The 24,273-nt window shown below is 43.5% G+C and overlaps 1 protein-coding gene across 1 annotated transcript in view; it reads left to right on the forward strand.

The window, feature by feature from the left end:
- LOC127451954 (voltage-dependent T-type calcium channel subunit alpha-1I-like) overlaps window positions 1-24,273 on the forward strand; it is a 293,925-nt gene that overhangs the window by 139,443 nt on the left and 130,209 nt on the right. The window lies entirely within an intron of this gene.

Raw genomic sequence — 24,273 nt, forward strand, 5'->3', positions numbered from 1 at the left:
CCGTACAGCAATACATCCATTAATCCGTCCATCTGTCCATCAGTACATCCATCAATATGTCTGTCCTTCCATCAATACATCCATTAATCCGTCCATCCGGCCATCACTTGTCCATCAATCCATCCGTCTGTAAATACATCCATCAGTCTGTCCGTCCTTCCATCAACCCATCCGTCCGTCCATCAATACATCCATCCGTCCATCCATCAATAAATCCATTAATCCGTCTGTCCGTCAGTACATCCATTAATCCATCCGTCCATTAATCCATCCGTCCATCCATCAATACATCTGTCTGTCAATCAATACATCCATTAATCTGTCCATCCGTCCCTCCATCAATACGTATGTCCGTCCATCCTTCTGTCCATCAATACGTCCATCAATCCATCCGTCTGTCAATCAATCCGTCCCCCCTCTCTTTCTTTCTTAGGCTCTGTGGTTTGTGTATGTGAGAGCTGAGAGCCCATGAGTTTGCATTTAGATGTTTGACTGTATGTGTTTGGTGGTGAGTTTGTCTAAATGCCGCTATGTCCTCTCGTCTCCTTCTGTTGAGGACAGAATCATGACGTTTATATGGGTCAGACCCTTTTGCTTTTAAAGCGTGTTTGTGTAAATTGTGTTAATGTCAATGTGTTTGGAGAGGCGAGAGGTTCTGCTCTCTCAGGTATTCTCACTTTATATGACATTTCAATCGCCAGTCTGACATTTCCACTGATTCTACACCGCAAAAAGGGAAAAAAGCACTGCTGATACTTTTGGATCATCCAACCTGGTCAGTCTGACTTCCACCAGAATGTCTGCTCTGAGTGTAAGTGTGTGTGTGTGTGTGTGTGTGTGTGTGTTTGTTTTGTTTTTTTGTTTTTTTGTTTTTTGTAGTTTAAGAGCTAAACAATGTTTTGTTGTTTCATGTAAAAATGCCAAAAGGTTTCTGAGAGGGTTAGATTTAGGGTTAGGGGATAGAATAGATAGTTTGTACAGTATAAAAATCATTATGTCTATGGAGAGTCCTCGTAAACCACAAATACCAACTTGGGTGTGTGTATGTGTATGTGTGTGTGTGTGTGTGTGTGTGTGTGTGAGCATTTTCACACAGAGCATTTTCATTTATGCATCTAAAATGAGCTATTTTTTTCTGTTTGTAATCAGGAACACAGTGAAGAACTCTCCTTAAAGTGTTACAGTGTTGTCCAATTATACACCCGTCTCATTGGCTTTGCCCTGAAACAAAATAACTCATCATGTTGTGTTCTTCACTTAGCTGTCCAATCCCCACTCTGATCCTCTATTCTAATCAGCCCGCTTTGCATGAATGAATAATGTATGTATGCTAATGAGAGGGCCAGCTGCTGTGTGATTAGCAGGTGTTTACTGAATGATGGACAGTGTGCTGCAAGCTCTGCCTCCCTCAGCAGGCCAGGGCGTAAATAAGTATAAGATAAGAATAAGTTGTTGTGGAAATTTTAAATGAAAGAGGAGAGGAAATATTTGTCTACAGAGTAGATTTGAGATTGAATTAGAAGGGAGGGTAAGAAAAGGTTGAAGTCAGGTAATCGAAGGAGAATGAAGAGATAGGTGAATAGAAGAGGCAGAGGATGGAGAGCTTTGGACAGTGATGGAGAGGTTGTGTGTTTAGAGGGAGAGAATGAAGGGGCCGAATTAAAGGAAAGATCAAGTCAGTGACGAGTGTACTTCAAACTTTTGAAGACATGCTGGTCCGCAGCTTTTAAAAAATTAATGACGGTCATGGAGGGAAGCAAAGAAATCTAGTGTGTGTGTGTGAGAGAGAGAGAGATACAGAGAGAGGGGGGAAGGAGAAAAAAAAGCTTTTAAATCATTACAATTAAATTGTACATTTGTTAATTTTAAATACTGAATGCTTGGCCACTAAAAGTTAATATCCAAATCTAAAGTAACCTCATAACTCCGGGTTTTTGTGGACAGAAGAGTGGATGAGAGAATTTCTCTGCATTGCAATGCCATTGCCAGCTCAACCAAAAACAGAAATGTTCCACCAAAATAAAAGCTTCTGCCTAAATAAAGGCTTAATGGTTTAATCAGACCGAATAGCAATGCCGCATGCAAGTTAAGAAATGATTACATAAACATGGTACTGTTTATAACAATAATAATAATAATAATAATTATTATTATTATTATTATTATTATTAATATTATACAAAAAATATATTTCCATGAAAATGTCTTAATAACTTATTATTTGTCTCCAAAAAAAAAAAAAAAAAAAAATGATGAAAAGAGGGCTGAAACCCTATAACAAAACTGACAAATACAGGTACACAGTTAACGGATACAATGTGAAGGTCATGTGAATCTGTTTTTTCCCCCTTTATGTTTTACTGTATTTTGTTATTTATTTATTCTGGTTCTTTTGAAGAGGACTCAAGTGTGAACACCCTTTCTTTGAACAGTATTTCAATTGGCAGTAGAGCATGTGTCACAGTCTGTCTCCATCATGTTCTTCAAGGACTCTTATTTAGATGTTTTCCCCTGCACTACATTTCCCAGAATTCACTGCCCTAATCACATCCATCTGTTCATCGTCATCCTCACCTGCCTTTGATTCCCTCATTAGTTCTCTGTGTATAAATACCCTCTAGTTTTATTCAGTCATTTGTCAGTCTTTGAAGTGTTAACGTTGAGTTATTGAAGTGTTGCGTTGAGTTATTGAAGTGTTGCGTTGAGTTATTGAAGTGTTGCGTTGAGTTATTGAAGTGTTACGTTGTGTAGTTAGTTTGTAATGTTTAGCGTTTGTTCCACTCCAGCGATTAATAATTAAAGGATTTAAAGATTCCACTCCTGCGTCTCCTCTGTTCCACTCCTAGACACCAATGTTGCAGAAGGGCTGACCCACAAAAAATACGGATATACTTCCCTGTTCCTCCTAACATCTTCCTCTACTCCAGCGATCTCACTAATCCTCCTCTCCAACAAAGCCTCACCTTCAATGAGCACATCACTGTGCATAGAGCCAACAGAGTTATTCTTGGAGCTGTTCAGGCAGGATCTTCCCCTCTTGGAATACACAACCAAGTTCCTTCACCTCATTGCTTCGACCTCAAAACTGGATATATACCTCAAGCCCATTTATGGAATGGGATTAAACTTCCACAGCACTTCCTGAGGCGGAAGATCTTCCCTTGGCGAATTACATCCTAGCCACCCTGAATATGCATAACCCTTCACTCGCATCATGTCTAATGCAGAAATTGACTTCTTCCACGGCCCCTGTCTCCGTGCCTTCCATGCCCCCAATCTCCAAGGTAACTCCTCTCCATACAATTCCCCTAAATACTTTTTTTTTGGGGGGGTTCATCCTCTCCTGGTTCCGGTGGTCGGTTCCCTGCCGCAGTCAGCGGTAGCGACCACGGAGGTTGCATTTCCCCCATATGCTGTGAATTATGGCGGGAACCCCGGGCCACAACCTGTGCCCATGCCTGCCATGGTTAACGAGCCAGTGCCAATGCTTGCCAGGGTTAAGGAGCCAGAGCCAGTGCCTGTAGCCTCGACCGTCCCAGAGCCAGTGCCTGTAGCCTCGACCACCCCCAGAGTCTTCCGGCTCCGCCTTCCATGGCACCGCCCCTCGAGCCTCCCACGGCTCCTTCCGCGGCTCCACCCTCAGAGTCTTCCGTGGCTCCGCTTCCCCAGAGTCTCCTCCTCCAGCAGTTCCACCTCCTGACCCAGTCCTTGCCCTGTGGCTGCCTCCTGATCATCCTCCTTGGATCCTTCATCTTCTGTGTCACCCTACCCTCATCATCCATTTTTAGGTGGCAGGAGTCGCCCTTTGGGGGGGGGGGTTAATGTCACAGTCTGTCTCCATGTTCTTCAAGACTCTTATTTTGAAGTTTTCCCCTGCACAACATTTCCCAGAATTCACTGCCCTAATCACTTCCATCTGTTCATCGTCATCCTCACCTGCCTTTGATTCCCTCAGTCAGTTTTGTTCAGTCATTTGTCAGTCCTTGAAGTGTTAACGTTGAGTTATTGAAGTGTTACGTTGTGTAGTTAGTTTGTAATGTTTAGCGTTTGTTCCACTCCAGCGATTACTAATTAAAGGATTTAAAGATTCTACTCCTGCATCTCCTCTCTTCCTCTTCCACTCCTAGACACCAACGTTACAGCATGTTTGCCCATGACTTAATTTTGATCTTACCAGGTTTTTTTTATTTTTATTTGTTATCTTAATCGCAGTTTAAATTGCAATTGCAATATTTTTCAAAATAATCGCAATTCAATCTTTTTTTTGGTCCAAATTTTTCAGTTCTACAATGGTGTAAAAAAAAATAAAAAATTCCCTTTATAATTTTTCTTACCCCATTGGCATTTTCCCCTTGCTTTAAGCATAAATAGCATTATGTTATTTAGTCTCAGTCCCAGACAGCATGCCCATTGACTGCCCACAATCCGTGCACTAACCGTCTGATGCATATTGCACTAATGCTTTTGAGAATGAAATAATCATTGGATTTTCCAAAGTTTTCCAGGTTAGTGACATCAAATTTTGTTTCTTGTACATGCCTCAAATGAGTTTCATTTGAGGCACATACTGTAGTAGCAAGTAAAGAGGATATTCATGAGCATAACTGCATATTCTGCTTTGTTTACGTAGTTATGTTATATAATGTGGTTTAAATTGTCTGGTAACTATTAACATAGTCTGGTAATAGTTAAATAGTCTATACTGGGGTTCTCTTATGACTCAGTACACTTGGCATTGCATCAGGAAGCTGATGCTATGGGGAGGGCCCTTATATACAACCTAGTTAAAACCTTTCTACAATAACACTAATTGTAAAATTGGCTATGGTGTTTAAGCCCCACCCTTTCAGGCCCGAAGCTGTCTGGTATAAAAGCGGGCACGCAAACACCATTCCTCAGAATTTTCTTCCTTCAAGACAGCAATTCATCTTAGAAACCCTCTACATTTGTTGCCGTCGAAATACACGAGTCAGCGGATGGAATCTTCGAAGCTGAGAAGAATCTCCGCTCCCCTGCAATGTTCCACCGTACATTCTACACCTCACCGATTGACCCTTTGTTGTTGAATGGGTCCTTGCTTCAGCGACACACCTGCTCCTCACAGCGCTTCGGCTTGAGTATCCTTTATATTGCTATATTGTATTGTATTATATATATATCTATAAAAGAGCCGCTTACGTGTTCATGTCTTTTTCAAGATGTCTTTCCGTAAGTGTTAGAGACACATCCCGCCATCAGATCACCATGAGAACTGCATTCGCTGTCTGGGCCGTGCCCACGCAGAAGCAGCTCTCATGGAGACAGACTGCCCTTACTGCGAAGACATGAGTCTCAAGGCTTGCAAATCGCCCTTGTTCTAAGGGATGATTCAGCCTCCCATACCCTCCCATCTGCCACTTCTGTGACTCCCAAGGGATCACATGAGGAGGCACGCTGTGGCCACGAAGTCGAGCAGGATGAATTTGAGGTGGACCTCGTGCCGGCGCATGCCCTGCAAGCCCCTTAATCTCCATGTACATCACCTATGCCGATACAATATGTGTGTGACGAGCTTCGGCCCTCTGCCGGAGCGCACAACCTTGTCACGTTCGGCAGTTCTGATGTTGGGGATGATGTATGTCTCTCGCCGCATCTGGCGAGTGGTCAATGGATGACGTTGCCGCCCCTTCTGCCAGCGAGGGTGAGGAGCGTGCATGCGCCACTGACAAGGAGATGCTTTGCGTCCTTTCAAGGGCGGTCGAAGAGCTCGGTCTCGAGTGGTCTCCTCCAGAGGAACCTGAAAAATCTCACCTTGATGAGTGGTTCCTGCAGTCTGGACATCATCAAGTGACAGCATTGCGCAAATCTGCCCCGTTCTTCCCAGAAGTTCATAACGAATGTACAAAATCCTGGCGCGCACCCTATTCAGCTTGCTCGCACAGAGATTACACTTTCCTCACCAAAGTAGACCACGGGGAAGACAAAGGTTGTGCCCAACTACCCCCGTCAAAGAGGTGGTAGGGGCACATCTCTGTCCGGCGAGTAACAGAGCATGGAAGTCACGCACCATTCATCCTTCCAAACTGTGTCGACTTACATCCGCACTGGCTGGAAAAGCATACTCAGCAGCATGCCAAGCTGGTTCAGCACTCCACGTGATGGCAGTGCTCCAAGTGTTTCAAGCCAAGCTCCTCAAACAGATGGATGAGCAAGGCTATGATCTAGAAACGTTCAAAGAGCTCCAGACTGCTACGGACTTAGCACTGCGAGCCACGAAAGTTACTGCACAGGCCATTTGCAAGTCAGTGGGTAACCTGGTGGTTTTGGATCATCACATCTAGCTGACCCTCACGGAGATGCATGATGTGGAAAAAGCCGCTCTCTTTAATGCAAAAAACAATCGAACATGATTATACGATCCAATTTGCACATCGGCCACCCCATTTCAATGGCATTCTGTCTTCCACGGTTCCGTCCGAAGACGCACTTGTTATGAGTTGAAATACACAATCTCCTCGCAAAGGACGCGATAGAGGTGGTTCCAGTTTGTCAAGCCCACAAAGGGCTTTACAGCCACTATTTTCTTGTCCCAAAGATGGTGGGCTTTGGCCAATTTTAGATCTGAGGAATCTGAATCGTGTACTTGCAAATCAGCCATTCAAAATTATTATTCAGAAGCTGATCTTATCGCACGTCCACCCATGCGATTGGATTGAGTTGATAGATCTGAAAGACGCGTACATTCATGTTCAAATTGTACAACACCACAGGATGTTTTTGAGATTTGCTTTCGAGGGAACTGCATATCAATTCAAAGTCCTACCCTTTGGATTGTCCCTGGCTCCTCACACATTCACAAAGGGCATCGATGCGGCACTCGCCCCTCTGAAACTGAGTGGTGTGCACATTTTGAACTACTTTGACGATTGGCCCAGTCGGAGGATCTATTATGCCAGCACAGGGACTTGCTCCAACATCTTAACAGCCTGGGCCTCAATGTCAACTGGGCGAAGAGCATGCCCTGTCTCGACTCTATGAGCGAGCGCACGCATCTCACAAGCGAGTGTGTTCAGGCCATTTTCCAGTGTCTGTCTCAGTTCAAACTGTGCAGAACACTTCCACTGAAGCTGTATTAAAAAGCACTGGGGCTTGTGGTGGCAGCATCCACTGTCATTCCATTAGGTCTTTTACATATGAGACCTCTTCAGTGCTGGCTCAAGCACTATGTGCCATGGCATGCCTGGCCCCAAGGGCGCATGCGCATTACAATATCTCGCCACTGTCTAGCTGCTCTAGCACCTTGGACAGCTCCTGCCTTCTACCATCAAGGTGTCATGCTGGGGCAGATTTTCAGGTGGAAAGTGGTGACCATGGACGCTTTCAACACAGGTTGGGGGGTGGTGTGCGATGGACGCATGACTTTCAGCACTTGGACAGGTGCAAAGAGGGTGTGGCACATCAATCACCTGGAACTGTAGGTTCTTTTCCTAGCCTTGAAAGCTTTTCAGTCCAAAATAGCGAATTACCATGTTCTGATTCACCCGGACAACATGACAGTTGTGGCATACATAAAACGCCAAGGCAAAATTCGTTCCCTGCCAATGAGGAGACTGATGCGTCGCCCCCTCCTGTGGAGCAAGCTTCATCTCCTCTCCTTGCGGGTGACATACTGTATGTCCCAGGCCATCTGAATTATGATGCAGACCTATTGTCATGCTAAGGAGCGATGCTGAGCGAATGGAGACTTCATCCTCAGACTGTCCTGTGGATTTAGGAAATATTATGCTATGTGGAAATCGATCTATTTGTCCCCTCTGGTACTCCAAGTCCCAAGCTCCATTAGGAGTGGATGCAATGGCCCAAAAATGACCTGCAAAATGCAAATATGCGTTCGTCACTCTGTCATATGCAAAGTCAGAAAGGACAAGGAACCGATTCTATCGGTTGTGCTGAAGTTGCCCAATAAGTTCTGGTTTCCAGAAATGATAGAGATTCTGGATGGCCCCTCATGGGAAATATCGCTGAGGAGGGATCTCCTCTCATGCGCAGGGCACAATCTGGCATCCCCAGCCCAAGCTGTGGAACCTACATGTGTGGCCCCTGAACGGAGCCCGCTAAACATGACTCAGTTTGTTATGAACACCATTTTGCAGGCTAGAGAGTGTCTACCAGACGCCTTTACGCACTGGAATGGAATGTGTTCACTAACTGGTACTTTTCACATGGCAACAACCCAGTGAACTGCCCCATATCTGAAGTTTTCACATTTCTTCAAGAGTGATTGGATGCTGGGCTCACCCCTTCAATGCTCAAAGTCTATGTATTGACTATATTTGCATATCACGCACCCGAAGCCGTCACCTCTATAGGCTAACATGACTTAATCATAAAGTTTCTTAGGGGAGCGAGATGGATAAACTCCCCTTGCCTGGCTACAGTTCCGACTTGGGACCTATCTTTGGTTATAAAAGTGCTCACGGGCCCCCCTTCGAGCCTCTGGACTCGGGATTTGCAAGCACTGTTAGTCGACAGTTCATGTCGGGATTTTGGTCTGGTCTATTAAAAGCCATTGTCAAACCCAGAAAAGGCTATGTGCCTAAGGTTTTGACCACACCCTTCAAAGGTTCACCTTCAAGCCTTTTTCCCTCCATTTAATTCAGACGAGGATAAGTTCTTGCATTTGTTATGCCCTGTGCAAGCACAACACACACATGTTGAACACACCCACCAGTTCAGACTGTCTGACCAGCTCTTTGTGTGCTATGGAGGACGCGTGAAAGGAATGTCCATCTTTAAGCAAAGACTTTCTCACTGGATCGTTGATGCGATCACCTTGGCTTACGAGTCAAAGGGTGAGAATTGCCCAGTTGGTGTTAATGCACATTCAGCTAGAGGCATGGCCTCTTCATTGGCATGGACGAATGGTGTGTCCTTACAGGACATATGTTTTGCAGAAGGATGGTCTTCTTAAAACACATTCGCTAGGTTTTACAACTTAGACGTAACATCTCTCTCATCGCAAGTCCTCTCTGTCTAGAGCGCTTGCAATTTTGTGGGCCAAACATATACTTATGCCCCTCTTCTAAGTACAGGCTCTCTATCATTTCACACAGCCGCCTGCATTCAGACCGTTGTATTTCCCAAAAAAGTCACAAGCACTTTTATATACAGTATATAAAACTTCCTTCCTGACTGGGTTCGTGAAGGGGTTAATTCATACTATATAACTATAGTTCATATATGCATTCTGAGTGTTCCCTCCTGGCCCACCATGATGGTCATTCACTTGCGGTATACTCATGTTGGTCGCCGTCCCATGGGACTGCGGCGTCATTTTTCCTCTCTGGAAGGTTATGTCATGTAGTGTGGTGTAATGGGACTCTGTTCCCCATAGCATTAGCTTCCTGACGCAATGTCAACTGTACTGAGTCGTATGGGAACATCTCAGTTACGTATGTAAACTTGGTTCCCTGAGACAAACGGAATGAGACATTGCGTAAGCTGGCCACATTACAGACTCAGAGTTTTTTGAGGTGCGTGCGAGTGCCTGCATTTTTATCGGCCAGCTTCGCACCTAAAAGGGTGGGGCTTAAACACCATAGCCAATATTACAATTGCAGTTATTGTAGAAAGGTTTCAACTAGGTCGTATAAAAGGACACTCCCCATAGCATCAGCTTCCTGATGCAATGTCTTGTTCCCTTCGTCTCAGGGAAGCAAGGTTACATACGTAACTGAGACATTTTTTGTGCTGTACTTAGACTTTTCACACTTTTCACACTTTGCTTTCTGTGCAATTAATTTACATTAATTATTTTCCCATGCTAGTCTTTAATTATGGTATAATATAACCCCACCCCTAAGCGGCACATAATAACAAAACTGACTGTAATTGATCGCTTTACATTCTGTTTCAGTTAGAGGCTCTTCCTGTCTAAGTGGGTTGTTCTTGGCCAGTTTTAACAGCTATAGAGCCCAGACCTTTCGCCATTTTAGTCAGGTCTGGCTACACAAGGCTAGATTTCTTTGAAAACAAGGCTTAACATCTTGTATCAATATGTAATTTCTTGTCAAGTAAATATATCTTGTTTTAACGATGTTCAGATATTTTTACTAGAAAAAAAAATACTGAGTAAGAAAATAATTTTTGCAGTGAATAGCTGAGAGTACTACACTCTAATTAGAAGTTCAAAGTAAAAACAAATTAGTCAAAATATTTTATAAACATGCTAGAAGCAGAGGATTTGTTTAACTTGGATGTGTTTAACTGAATGACAGTTTTCTGCTAGATTTCTGTAGGCTCAGATCCCATGTGATCCTGCCAATAAGAGTGCAGTGCTCTCAGCTCTGGCACAGTTGACACATTTTATCCATTCTGCTGAATTACACAGATTTTCACCCACAATCAGCACTAGAAAATGTGGAAAAAATTGTGCAGATTCAGTCATGTCCCACCAGGTCATAGCTGAGGTTAGTTTTTGTTTATTTGTTTTGCAAAATATGTTTTATATTTCTATTAAGAAAACTCGTGCCTGATTTTATGAGAATTTCCATGGATATTATGAAACAATAATAATTTTGTCCTTTTTCTGCCTTGGGATTTATGATTGTTACTGAGGCATTGTGTCTCCATGCAAGCCTGAGCCACATACAGCTAAATAAACATGCTAAATAATATATTATTGCAAATGTAAAATAATTTCTGTGAGGGTTTGGTTTAAGGGTATACTCAAGGCATAGAAAATATCATTAGCTGTGTATTAAAACAACAGAATGCAACAGAAAGTCCCCACCATGACAGAGAAAACGTGTGTGTGTGTGTGTGTGTGTGTGTGTGTGTGTGTGTGTGTGTGTCTGTGAGAAAGAGAGCAGCACACATGCCGTCACAATGGTGTGTGTGTTCATGTGCATGTGGCAGCGTTTCGCTAGTTTGCGAGTGCTGAAACTGCTGTCAGTCAGAGAGTAATTGACATAATGGGATTGTCAGGCTCAACAACAGCACTGGAGTTGATTGTTCTACGAAGCAACAGACAATGTCCTTGTTCTCTCTCCACCCCCTTTCTCCCTCATTCTCTCTCTCTCTCTAGCCTGTTTCCAGCTCAGAATTACTAACTCTTTTCCCCTAAGCCAACTTTATTTGTTTTTAAATCCATGCCACAGGGGTGAAGAATAACCCATAAACCCTTTGTAAAACTTTTATTAACTTTTATTAATAGTTTCATTGGTGCAGTCATAATGATGTTATTTTTCCAATCAAGGCACAGCATGTACACACCTGCCTGTTGAAGTGCAATACTTGCAACCAGATGTTTTGTCTCCAAAGAACATTTTAATTAGCTAATTGTTTCTACTTGTTGGTGTGTTATATGCTGAATGCAACAATTTTTTTTTTTTTTTTTTTTTTTTTTTTAAATAAATACAAATGTCACCCATCCAGTCAAATGCAAACATAGTTTCCTCTTGAACTGACTAGTAGTGATGTCCAGTTCATGAAGGAATTGTTTGAAACAGTTTGCATCTCGAGTCAACACTGATCCACAAGTTACTCTATCTTAACCTGCCTCTCAGACATGCCTGACACTCCAACTCAAAATGAGCTGATAACCAGGATTAGTTGATCCTTAAACTGCTTGTCTGAAATCTTCTTTGCAATGAGCTGCTCCAACTAGTTCACAAATCAGACTGAACGCTCCGGTCACAACGGTTCTTGATTCAAAAGTACAATGAGTCGCTCGTAGCAGTTCTTGAGTGAACAGTACACTGAACTGAATTGCCTCTTTTGGAGGTTTCCGACATTCTGAGAACTGATGAGCTGCTGATACTTTGCATGCGTGCTGTTTGCTTAACCCTCTGGGTTCTGAGGGTGTTTTGGGCCCTGGAGAAGTTTTGAAATGCCTTGACATTTGTGCTTTTTTCAGTTGCTTAAAAACATATTAATGGCTAAAGTCTAATAACACTGTATTCAGCACAACCTGGGATACAATAATATGTGAGCAACATGTAAGTACATGTTTGTATTTTTGAGAAAATGCATGGTTTTTTAAAAAACAAAAATTTTAAGTCACTGAAATAAGGCCATATAACACATACTAAACATTTGTTCACAAGACTTTTGAGAACTGAATCTTGTAGCCTGGAGTTTTTGCTACAGAAATGATGTGAAAACCATCCTGATCACTCATTCATACAAAACAATATAGTCATTTAACTTTTGTAAGACACTTTTAGTGTTAGAATGGCCATATGCAATAAGGCGTGGATGATCATGAATATTGATGTGATTCACACCTGAGGAGACAAAGACCCCTCCCCTGAGAGAGAATGAATGTGAGGAGACTTAATGATTGAATGCATTGTTTGTAGCTTATTCACAAAATCAAGTTTTAGTTAAAAGAAGTAATCTGACTATACATTTTCTTTACATAAAGTCTTTACTTAAACATTTTAGACCTACACTACCGTTTAAAAGTTTTAGGTCAGTAAGATTTTTTAATGTTTTTAAAAGAAGTCTCTTCTGCTCACCAAGGCTGCATTTATTTGATCCAAAATACAGCAAAAACAGTGATATTGTGAAATATTTTTACAATTTAAAATAACTTTTCTATTTGAATATATTGTAAAATGCAATTGAATCCTTTGATCAAAACTGAATTTTCAGCATCATTACTGCAGTCTTCAGTGTCATATGATCCTTCAGAAATCATTCTAATATGCTGATTTTCTAATATGGGCATATTTACAGCACATTTTACACATTTACACCTGAACAGATATTTGCAAGCACAAGCTTCGTTGATGATAATGAGGCAGCATAAACACTAGTTAAAATATAATCTAAACATTCATATTCTTTTTATATCATATTACATATCATATTTATATCATACAGCATACAATTTAAATACATGCTTTAGCTGAAACAACATTTAAATGTAACTAAAACTTGCCTATTAGGACATATTTCAAATTTCAATAGTTTGAATACTGGCTGGCAAGTTTGGAAATAGTCCAACTAGTAAAATATGTACATGTTTATGTAAAATAGCATGTCAACTAATGTAAGTAAAGACTTACTCATCCGAAATTTTATCCTCGGCTGGATCAAGTCGCTTTTCAAAATGCAAACGTTCATCGGAGTCCCGCTCTTCTTCTGAGGAAAATGTAAACTCTTTCTCACATGTGTAGCGTGCCATCTTCCAAACACGCAGGAAAGTGAATGAATTGGATGATGAACTTCATGTTTTTTAAGGCATTGTTGGGGGCGTTTACCATTTGCCTTGATCGCCTCAGCACATTACTGTATGAACAATAATTAGCTGAGCCATGAGAAACTGTACATCGCTTTGTTTCATAAAGATTACATTGCAGGAGAATATTTGTTTAAATTTGAATTGTTTTATTTAAAAGTAGACATTTTAAGCTTTCTTTAGACATATGTTTCATGTTTGTGTGATAAGTATTCGCGGAGTTTCCGTTCATTTTTGTGACGTGTTTCAGAAAGATGCTCGCGGAGACAGAGACGGCTGAAAGCACACCCTGTTTATTTTCTTTATTTTACAAAAGCACAAGGTTTTGTTGTTATTGTGAGTGTACACAAATAAAAGTAGACCCTTTATAGTCTCTAATAATTTCTTACACTTATCTGTATGCCCAAAAATGACGGAGTATTTTAAGTTGTTTCCGCTGTTATGAGGAAAAAACCCAGCAGGACGCGCCGGCGCGTCCGTCGACCCCTGAGGGTTAAGGGGGGTGAAATGTATATTTCTGGTGTATTTTTCTGAACAGCAGAAAGAATAAGAAATAAAACATACTGTAAATATGTTTATGACTTGATTGTGTTACCGTTTTATCAACGTATAATGATTATGTGGTCACAACAGTTCTCAAGTCAACAGTATGCTGATCCAGGGACAGCGGTTCTCGAGTCACCAGTATACTGAGAATCGCCTCTTTCAGACATGGCTGACATGCTGAGAACTGATGAGTGAGCTGCTGATGAACATGCATGAACCGATGACCTGAATGAGGGGGCGAAACTTTTCAGTCGAGAGATGTAAATTAATTTTACTATTGAGATTATATTTGAAGTTGTTATGAGCTGGATCATGGTTTCTGAAAAAAGTGTAAGTTGATCAAGACTATTCACTTTATATGTTTTAGACACGTATAACATCCGTATTTGTATATCAGTGTCAGTATTGGTTGCTTTAGGTGCAAAACATCAATGTACGAAACTTATCCAAGTTGTAAGATCACTGAATGAAACACTGATGACAAAAAACACCCTTATTATTATAAGGGTGTATTATTATAACAATTTAATAAAATGTAATAATCAGCTATATGCACTTACATATGGCTTTATTGAATGTTTTTCAACATGTATTTCACAATTCCGGGTTATTGGCATTATGTACAGTGACGTCATTACGCAATGACGTAAAAGAACTGGTGAATAGTTTTTTTTTAACTGGTTCATTGAAACGGACTGTGGCAGGGACACACGGACCTTCCGAAAGAACCGGTTCACGGAAAATAATCTGACTTTCCATCACTACTGACTAGTTCTGTGCTTGTCTGCTACATTAAATATGTGCTTCACCAGCCTCTTTCTTGGGGTATTAAAACTTTTTTTCCTTCTTCCTTTCAAATAAAACTGATCAGCAGCAGGCCCAGGTGGAATCTGTGCATGCAGACTTCTGCAGAAACTCTCCACATCTCCATAAAATGTGATGCTCCCTGTTCCTTGCGTGTTTGATTATTAAATCATTTTGGGGCTAATCTGAGAGATTTGGGGGGTACAGTTTATAATTTATGCATTCCTCATCACTGTATATACAACCTGTACAGCTGAAAACAACTTGTTTCAAATCTTGCTTTTGACACCCCTCCATTGACATTTTACCCCAAAAAATGGAGCTCACACATGACCATAAGCCCAACAACACTTACCGCTTTGGCCACTGGGAAAGTATTTTTGTATTTTGGTAAGCACAGACTGATTTGAAAAGTCAACGTACTGTTTCTGATTTCAGTGTGAGAGCAGTCTGCTGAGTCTGCGGATCAGTTGTGTTAAAATTGCAACTAAAAGGTTTAATTCTCTGTATGTGGGAAGCGTTTTTGACATTAGAGCAGCTCTAGAGAGCTGTGGAGTATTTCTCGCTGTGTGGTTATGTTGAAACAGTGTGACTCCCTGTGCTGCAGCTATGAGACACTGTCATTATATTCTCAGTGACTGATTCATTGACTAATTCGTCCTGTTCTGACTCAGCTCTTAGCACAGATGCCTCCCACTGAAAAACACCTCATGGATACACAGGTCAAAAGATGGCTGACAAGATTGGTGACACCACGGGAAATGTGTCTGCTTTAAGATGGTCCCCGTTTGGGTGGGAATAAAGTGGCTGCGTGTTTTTATCTGCTGTTTGCAGTGTCAAGACTTATTTTGATGAACAAAGCAGATTAAAGGGAGATCAGCAGCAGATAATGTCTTTTTCTGTCTAGGAGAAGAGGAACCCTCTGGCCTCGATATTCAAAAACGCTCAAGAATGCAGTCCTACAGGGCAGTTTGATGCAAAGAGCAGTTGGTAACTGTCCCAAACAGAGCTGCTCTCATATAGATGAGAGAGACACCTTGTTAAGATATACCGGCAGTCAGAGGTGTTAAAAGAAGTGACAGGGACAATGATGTACAGCATCAGTGTATATTGTATTGAGTGTATATAGTGTATATTCCCTAAAGTGCAAAAATGTGATTTCCAGTGATGTGCTAAATAAATATACAGTGGCAAAAAGAGAGAGAAATCCCAAAATGTATTATATACAGACAGTATAGACAAGACATGAGCAAAAATATTACAATATGTACACAGTGTTATAATTGGCTATGCTTATGGACAGGCCCAAAACTCCACAATTCAGTTTCTATGACACTTTCCAACACAGCACACAACTCTTTCCCTAATTGGCTACAGCTCTCTTTTATAGCCCATTAACAATTCATATATATATATATATATATATATATATATATATATATATATATATATATATATAGTATTAACGCAAAGAAAATTTAAGAGATATGTATAACATGCAATATACCTAATAATATTATTTAACATAATAATAATAAAAAAAAAAAACATTTCATACATTTTTATATCAATGCACATAAATATGACTACCCCCCTGCGATATCACAAGATGAATGCCCTTCTTATTGGGTGAATGAGAAAAACCTCTATTAGGGTTTGGGAGGTGAAAAATTTACATGTCCATTTTTAATTGTTTAAATGAAGAAATTAACTTTTAAACATGTTAGATTAGATTTGTTTTCTTAGAATAATTAGAATAGTGGGCATTAATATTGTGGTGAGCATGAATGGAATGCAATGATGATTGATAGATATACCTCTAAAGCCTGTTGTATCATATATGATACACACATTTTAACGTGTTTTTTTTTTCTTTTCTATTAAATAATGTACAGAATTTTAACCAAGTAGAAGTTCCTTCAATTCAATGAATACTCATTTTGAAATATCAGTAGCAATATAAATGTTATTGTTACTTTAACTTGATCAAAATCAGAAAAGATTTCACAGGAAAAATATCAGTACGTAGATGGCCATTTGGGAAATTTTACAGTATAGATTAAATTACTCTGACGTCACACCACAGGAAACCGTGCTTCCAGGTTCTTTCAAGCAGCAGATTTCAATGGTGGAAATAGGCAGCGCTGCAGTTTTAATAATTTTTTAAGATTTATAGAATGTAATAATATATTTTATTGACAAGTCGCCTCTGCCCTGCACGCCATAGCTCTCCTGCAGGTCCACCAAGCCAAGGCATTGAAAGAACTGCACGAGGGTAGTTCCGCCCCAGATTTGATGCAGGAACTGTGCTCAGCGACCGTCCTCGCTCTCCGCGCGACGAAGGTCACGGCGCGGGCTCTCGGGCGGATGATGGCCACACTTGTGGTCCAGGAGCGCCACCTTTGGCTCAACCTGGTCGAGATGGGCGAGGCCGACAAGACACGGTTCTTTGCTGCCCCCATTTCCCAGGCGGGCCTATTCGGCGACACCGTCGAGGACTTTGCCCAGCAGTTCTCGGCAGTGAAGCAGCAGATGGAGGCAATCCGGCATATCCTGCCCCGGCGTGGCTCAAGATCCCGCACCCCGTCTGCTTGTTGCCAAGGGCGTCCCCCTGTGGTGCCTACACCAGCTCCACCGCAGCCCGCCCCTTCGGCCCGGCCCTGGCGTGGAGCCCACCGCATGAAGCAGATGCCACCCGTCTCACAGCCGGCGCCTAAGAACCCATGGAGGTCCTTAAAGCGCCCCTGAGACGGGCGACCCAGGGACGAGGGAACCCATTCACGTGGAGCTGGTAGAAAGACCACTCCATCCCCCGGTGCAGGGCAGGGCGGAAAATCTTTTCTTGCCTTTTTGATTGATTTTGCCATATGCCCAAGTGGCTGCGGTACCCAACAGTTCAGCAAAAGAGCGGCTTCCTTCCTCCCTGGGTCATACACCCGGTGTGTACGGTCGTCACCACGACTACCGTGCACAGGCTCTTTCTTGCAGGATTGGCGCTCCAGCAGAGGCCTTTCCGCACCTGAGCACACAGCTGTGGCACACAGCCGCCCCCGATGTGGCAGTCTCCATGGGTTACGAGGACAGGCTTCTTTCTCCCCCGTCCCAGACTGTTCTGGGGTGGTCACAAGGAGCCAGGTAAGTTCTTCAATGTCCCTAGACTCAGCACGGCCACGATGTGGTGTGGCACCTCGAGCTCCGCCCCGCCACGAAGCCCCACCTGCCGGTACATCCGACGACGTTGTCCCCTTGGTCCCCCTTACGCGGAACTTGGACACGTGGCTCACGCTTTCCAATCCGTCGTGATGGCTGATCCAGACCGTCCAACTCAGCTACGCAATTCAGTTCGCCAGGCACCCGCCCAGGTTCAGCATTATTCACTTCACCTTGGTCAAGAGCGAAAACGCTGCCACCTTGCGCGTGGAGTTCGCTACCCTCCTACGGAAGGGCGCGATAGAACCTGTCACTCCAGCCGAGATGAAGAAAGGGTTTTACAGCCCCTACTTCATCGTACCGAAAAAAAGGCAGTGGGTTGCGGCCAATCTTGGACCTGCGAGTACTGAACCGGGCTTTACACAGACTCCCGTTCAAGATGCTGACGCAAAAACGCATTCTGGCGAGCATCCGGCATAAAGATTGGTTCGCGGCGGTAGACCTGAAGGATGTGTACTTCCACGTCTCGATCCTTCCTCAACGCAGACCCTTCCTGTGGTTTGCATTTGAGGGTCAGGCGTATCAGTACAAAGTCCTCCCTTTCGGCCTGTCCCTGTCTCTTCGTGTCTTTAAGAAGATCACAGAGGCTGCCCTTGCCCCGTTAAGGGAAGTGGGCATTCGCATTCTCAACTATTTCGACGACTGGCTAATCCTAGCTTGCTCTCGAGACATGTTGTGCGCACACAGGGACCTGGTGCTATCACACCTCAGTCGACTAGGGCTTCGGATCAACTGGGAAAAGAGCAAGCTCCTCCCGGTTCAGAGCATCTCTTTTCTCGGTTTGGAGTTGGACTCAGTCTCCTTGACGGCGCGCCTTACAAACGAGCGTGCCCAGTCGTGCTGGCCTGTTTGAAGGTGTTCAAAAAGAAAACAGCAGTTCAACTGAAACTTTTTCAGAGGCTCCTGGGGCATATGGCGTCCTCGGCGGTGGCCACCCCGCTCGGGTTGATGCATATAAGACCGATTCAGCACTGGCTCCAGACTCGAGTCCCGAGATGGGCATGGCACCACGGGACTCATCGCGTGGCCACCATGCCGGTCTGTCACCGTCTTTTCAGCACTTGGACCAACCTCTCATTTCTACGGGCAGGTGTTCCTTTTGAACTGGTCTCCAGGCGCGTCATGGTCACGACAGACGCCTCCAAAACAGGCTGGGGTGCTGCATTGGCACATCAACTGCCTCGAGTTATTGACAATTCTGCTCACCCTGTGGAGGTTCCGGCCGTTGATCCAGGGCAAGCACGTGTTGGTTCAGACAGACAACACGGCAACGGTAGCATATGTCAACCGCCAAGGCGGTCTGCGCTCTCATTGTATATCACAACTCACCCGCCGTCTCCTCCTCTGGAGTTAGCAGCACTTCAAGTCGCTGCGAGCCACTCACATCCCGGGCAACCTCATCACTACAGTGGACGCGCTGTCACGGCAGGTTACCCTCAGGGGAGAGTGGAGACTCCACCCTCAGGTGGTCCAGCTGATTGAAGTCGATTCGGACGGGCACAGGTGGACCTGTTCGCCTCCCAAGAATCCTCCCACTGCCCGCTCTGGTACGCCCTCACCGAGGCTCCCCTCGGCATAGACGTGCTGGCACACAGCTGGCCCCCTGGCCTACGCAAATATGCATTTCCCCCAGTGAGCCTGCTTGCACAGACCCTGTGCAAGGTCAGGGAGGACGAGGAGCAGGTCATCCTGTAGCACCCTACTGGCCTACCCAGGTGTGGTTCTCGGACCTCACGCTCCTCGCGACAGCCCCCCCCCCAGCGAATACCCCTGAGGAAGGACCTTCTTTCTCAGGGACAGGGCACCCTCTGGCACCTGCGCCCAGACCTCTGGAATCTCCATGTCTGGCCCCTGGACGGGATGCAGAAGATCTAAGCAGTCTACCACCCGTGGTGGTAGACACGATCTCTTGGGCTAAGGCCCCCTCTACGAGGCGCCTGTATGCCTTTAAGAGGCGTCTGTTCGCTAAGTGGTGTTCTTCCTGACGCGAAGACCCCCAGAGCTGCTCAGTCAGATCAGTGCTTTCCTTCCTGCAGGTGAGGTTGGAAAGGAGGCTGTCCCCTTCCACCTTGAAGGTGTATGTTGCCTCCATAGCAGCACACCATGAAGCAGTCGACGATAAGTCCTTAGGGAAGCACGACCTGATCATCAGGTTCCTTAGAGGTGCCAGAAGGCAGAGTCCCTCCAGACCGTGCCTCGTTCCCTCATGGGACCTCTCTGTAGTTCTTCAGGGTCTACAGAGAGCCCCCTTTGAGCCTTTGCAGTCAGCCGAGCTTAAGGCACTCTCCTTGAAGACTGCCCTCCTGACTGCGCTCACTTCCATCAAGAGGGTAGATGACCTGCAAGTGTTCTATGTCAGCGAAACGTGCTTGGAGTTCGGTCCGGGTTACACTCACATGATCCTGAGACCCCGACCGGGCTATGTGCCCAAGGTTCCCACCACCCCTTTTAGGGACTAGGTGGTGAACCTGCAAGCGCTGCCCCAGGAGGAGGCAGACTCAGCCCTGTCATTGCTGTGTCCGGTGCGCACTTTACGCATCTATTTGGATCGCACTTAGAGCTTTAGAATCTCTGAGCAGCTCTTTGTCTGCTTTGGTGCACAGCGGAAAGGAAGCGCTGTCTCCAAGCAGAGGATCGCCCACTGGCTCATTGATGCCATAACTATGGCATATCTCGCCCAGGACATGCCGCCCCCGGTTGGGCTACGAGCCCATTCTACCAGGGGTGTAGCGGCTTCCTGGGCCCTGGCCAGAGGTGCCTCTATAACAGCCTCTATCACAAACTTTGTTCCCTGGTTGACTTCCTCCGAGCGCCTGTGGCAGTCAAGTTTTCAGAGAGACTCGCTGCTGACCCAGTACACGTGCAAACTAAGAGTACTGTTCTGGGGTAGGTGCTCCATATGTGGCGGTTCCCTGTAAGGCTAACCCCATGCGATATATATCTTCCGCTAGTTAGTTTCCCTGTTGGCAAACTGTATCTTCCTTGGGCAGAGCCCCTCTGCCCCAGTCTCCATGTTTGTAGTAACTCCTGCCCCGTTGGGTAGGATCTACCTTGAAGACTCTCCACATGGTCGGAAAGACCATGTGACGTATTTTTCCACTTGTGTCTCCACGGTGTCTTCCCCCTTGAAAAAAAAAAAAAAAAAAAAGGAGGGACACCCCCCGACTAGTCCTGGCGGCCCAGTCGGATAATCCTCCTTCTTTTTTATGGAGTGGAAAAAGAGAAGGGGAAAAGAGGCCACGACTGGGCTAAGCCTGTCTCTATCTTTTGGGTAGTTGACTTGTCCCCAAAGGGCCATTCGACACTCATAACTATGTTGGGGGAGGTTACATGTCGACCTGGTGTGCTGGCTATGAGGCACACAGTTGTCTGCCCACCACACACCACCAGTTCACGTAACGCAGTTCAGCCAGTTGTGGAGTTTCGTATAGGGAACCCTAGTGTCACTACATTGACACAACGTCGAGTGAGTGACAGTTAGGGAACGTCATGGTTACTTGTGTAACCTCATTATTGCTTGACAGGGCAGGCCAAGTTGCTGAATACAGAAAAATGTCATGGTTACTTGTGTAACCTCCGTTCCCTGATGGAGGGAACGAGACGTTGTGTCCCTCCTGCCACAACACTGAACTACCCGCTGAAATGGCTGGACCTTATATCGGCTCCTCAGCATAAAACGTTAATGAGTGGTTGCATACCAGCTCCTTTTATACCCGTATGTCCGGGGGAGTGGCATGCAAATACCACTCACCAATTTTCATTGGCCTTTTATCAAAGACCAGAGGTGTCTCGGGCTCCCATGAGTGACCCCTAGTGTCACTACATCGACACAATGTCTCGTTCCCTCCATCAGGGAACGGAGGTTACACAAGTAACCATGACGTTTTTCTGTATTCAGCAACTTGGCCTGCCCTGTCAAGCAATAATATGAATTATATAGATGCTGAAATTAGCCAATATAAAAGTCTTAAAGTAACAGTTTAAAAAATTGAAAGTTTAACTCTAGACAGCTAAAAAAAATTTGGTTTGCTGGTTTTGTCTGTACAAAACCATCAACAGTAGCAAAAATGGAAATTTTAACTCTAGACAGCTCAAAAAAATGTGGTTTGCTGGTTTTGTCTGGTTTGCAATGGATGCGACGCATAGGGGCACCCTATTAAGGGGGGTGCGCCAATGTAGTGTCCTCAAAAATGGGTAGTTGCGCCCCTGCCCCAAATCACTCTAAAACCATCAGACTAGACCTGCCTTACCACCTTGGTGGCCATGCTGGTAAGTTCAATGAACAAGTAAATGTAAAAAAATTAGGAAAAACTGAGTACGGCCATAAAAACGCATTTGTTCATGGAACTTCTTTCTTACGCGACGGATCAGAATCTGCCATTGCTGGTTCAAACCAAATGATGCGTCCAAGCCTCCATTAGTATTCAAAAATGTCACTTCAGAAATAGTATCACGGCTTGTGCTGTTTCTAACAAGTTATTGGATAAACAAGGATGGATGTGTGTGTGTGCGTGTGTGTGTGCAGGCATGCGTGTGTGCATGCATGTGTGTGTGTGTGTGTGAGAGCGAGAGAGACGGAGCATGTGCGATCACCTGTTGCCACTCCCAAGCAGAGATGCTGTCAGCTTTCTGAAGATCAGCTTTCTCAGTGGAAAAATAGCCATCCAAGTGGGGGTATTTCTCCCTATTTTGCGGTAGATGGTGCGCAAAAGTCTTTCACTATAGAAACCGCAATGTCCTCCGCCATTTTAAACAGCACGTCCTCTCCAATGTGGAAACTCCGGTAAGAGGTAAGCGCCTTTAGTTGTGCAATTAATCAGTTTGTTGTGTCTCTCAGATGTGATGAGCCGTAATGCTGAAGTTGTTCGTTTAAAGCCGTTTAAAGCTATTTCTTAGCTTTAGTAGTGTAGTAGTAACACAAGCGATCACATAGAGCTGTTGTATGTAAACACTAGCTGATGCGGATTCACTTCACATCACCTAACTGGCTCATATTACACACAAAAATTATCTTTTGCCACCACCTGCTGGCTAACATATGTAATGTCAGAAAAAAATAAAAATACAAGTAAAAAGAGACACATACAGTAGCACTGAACACATATCCACTGCTCTTACACTTTAGTTTAGAATGGCACAAACACAAGTGGAGTGATACACACAGTGAAGGGTCCGAGTGCTGATAGTGTGAGACCATCAGTGCTCATGGAACATCTCTTGTCCAATCAGATTCAAGGACTGGAACTAACTGTTGTATATAACGATATATCATATCACCCATGGCGACGATATAAATTGTCAATCAAAAGAGATTTTGCTACATTGTGTATGTTGCAATATGTAAATGTGTGTCTGTATCTATCAGTGGGTAGGGCTTCATGTGAGACTGAGAGAATTGAAGAAGCGTAACATGGTTTTTCTTCATTGAAAATTTCATTGAATTTCAGTGAGATTTATCTTGCGTTTGACATTTCATTAGTGCATAAATATGCTTCTCATATATGCTTCTTCTGACACACGCATCTGTGTTTCTCTGGAGCACGTGAGTCCAGCAGGCTTCCCGATATTTGTGCTTCAGAGACAGGAGGAGAACGCAGAGTGGGATCACTCGCGCCACTCAACCTAGCTTCTCTCGATATCGTAGCGCAGACCACAAATCTTATATGAGATTTTTTACCTCATTTTTTTTACCTTAAAGCACTTCGGAGGAAGTCAAACATCTCAAACGGCTAGACAGCCCAACATTCTAACCACCACTGACAAAAAAAACAAAACAAAAAAACAGCTACAAAACTGTGTCATGCCCCAAAATAAAGGTTTTTTAAACTAAACATCATCACCCTTACTAAAATTCTGTTCGAATGATGTTTGATATTAGGAAACAAACTGTCCGTGTTTGTCCTCAGATATTCACACATCCTCTAAAGAGATGACTTAAAACATTAAGAACCTAATGAAGTGTTTATTTTTGATTGATATTTTATTTTTTTTATTTTTTTGTTATTTACTTTCATGCATTGCTTTGAGAAGATGTTGAGTTTCTTGAGGGAATTTTATAATAATAATACTGGTCAACATCATATCAGAATAAAATGTGGCATAACGTAAAATTAAGCATTATGGTAAGGTTGATTTAAAACCAAGTTGTGTAATTTTATTTATTTATTTATTATTATTTAACTTTGACTATGTTTGTCAAGTTCCAAATAAAGAGAAAGTCATATTGGAGGAAGTAGGTTTAATTTATAAAGTATTTAATTCACTGTCTGGATTATCCAAAAATAGGCATTACAATATGGTTATTTAATATCTTAACCAATTTGTATTAAATTTATAGTAAATTTACTATATTGTGATATACATATCGTTATTGTGATATAAAATTACTCATTTCGTGATAAAAGATTTCGGTCATATCGCCCACCCTTATGTGACCCCATTGTATGTAACGTAGCAAAAACTACAGTCAGACTGCACTATTAAACAAA

This window comes from Myxocyprinus asiaticus, chromosome 14 (assembly GCF_019703515.2).
Source record: "Myxocyprinus asiaticus isolate MX2 ecotype Aquarium Trade chromosome 14, UBuf_Myxa_2, whole genome shotgun sequence".
In the NCBI taxonomy this organism is placed as follows: Eukaryota; Metazoa; Chordata; class Actinopteri; order Cypriniformes; family Catostomidae; genus Myxocyprinus; species Myxocyprinus asiaticus.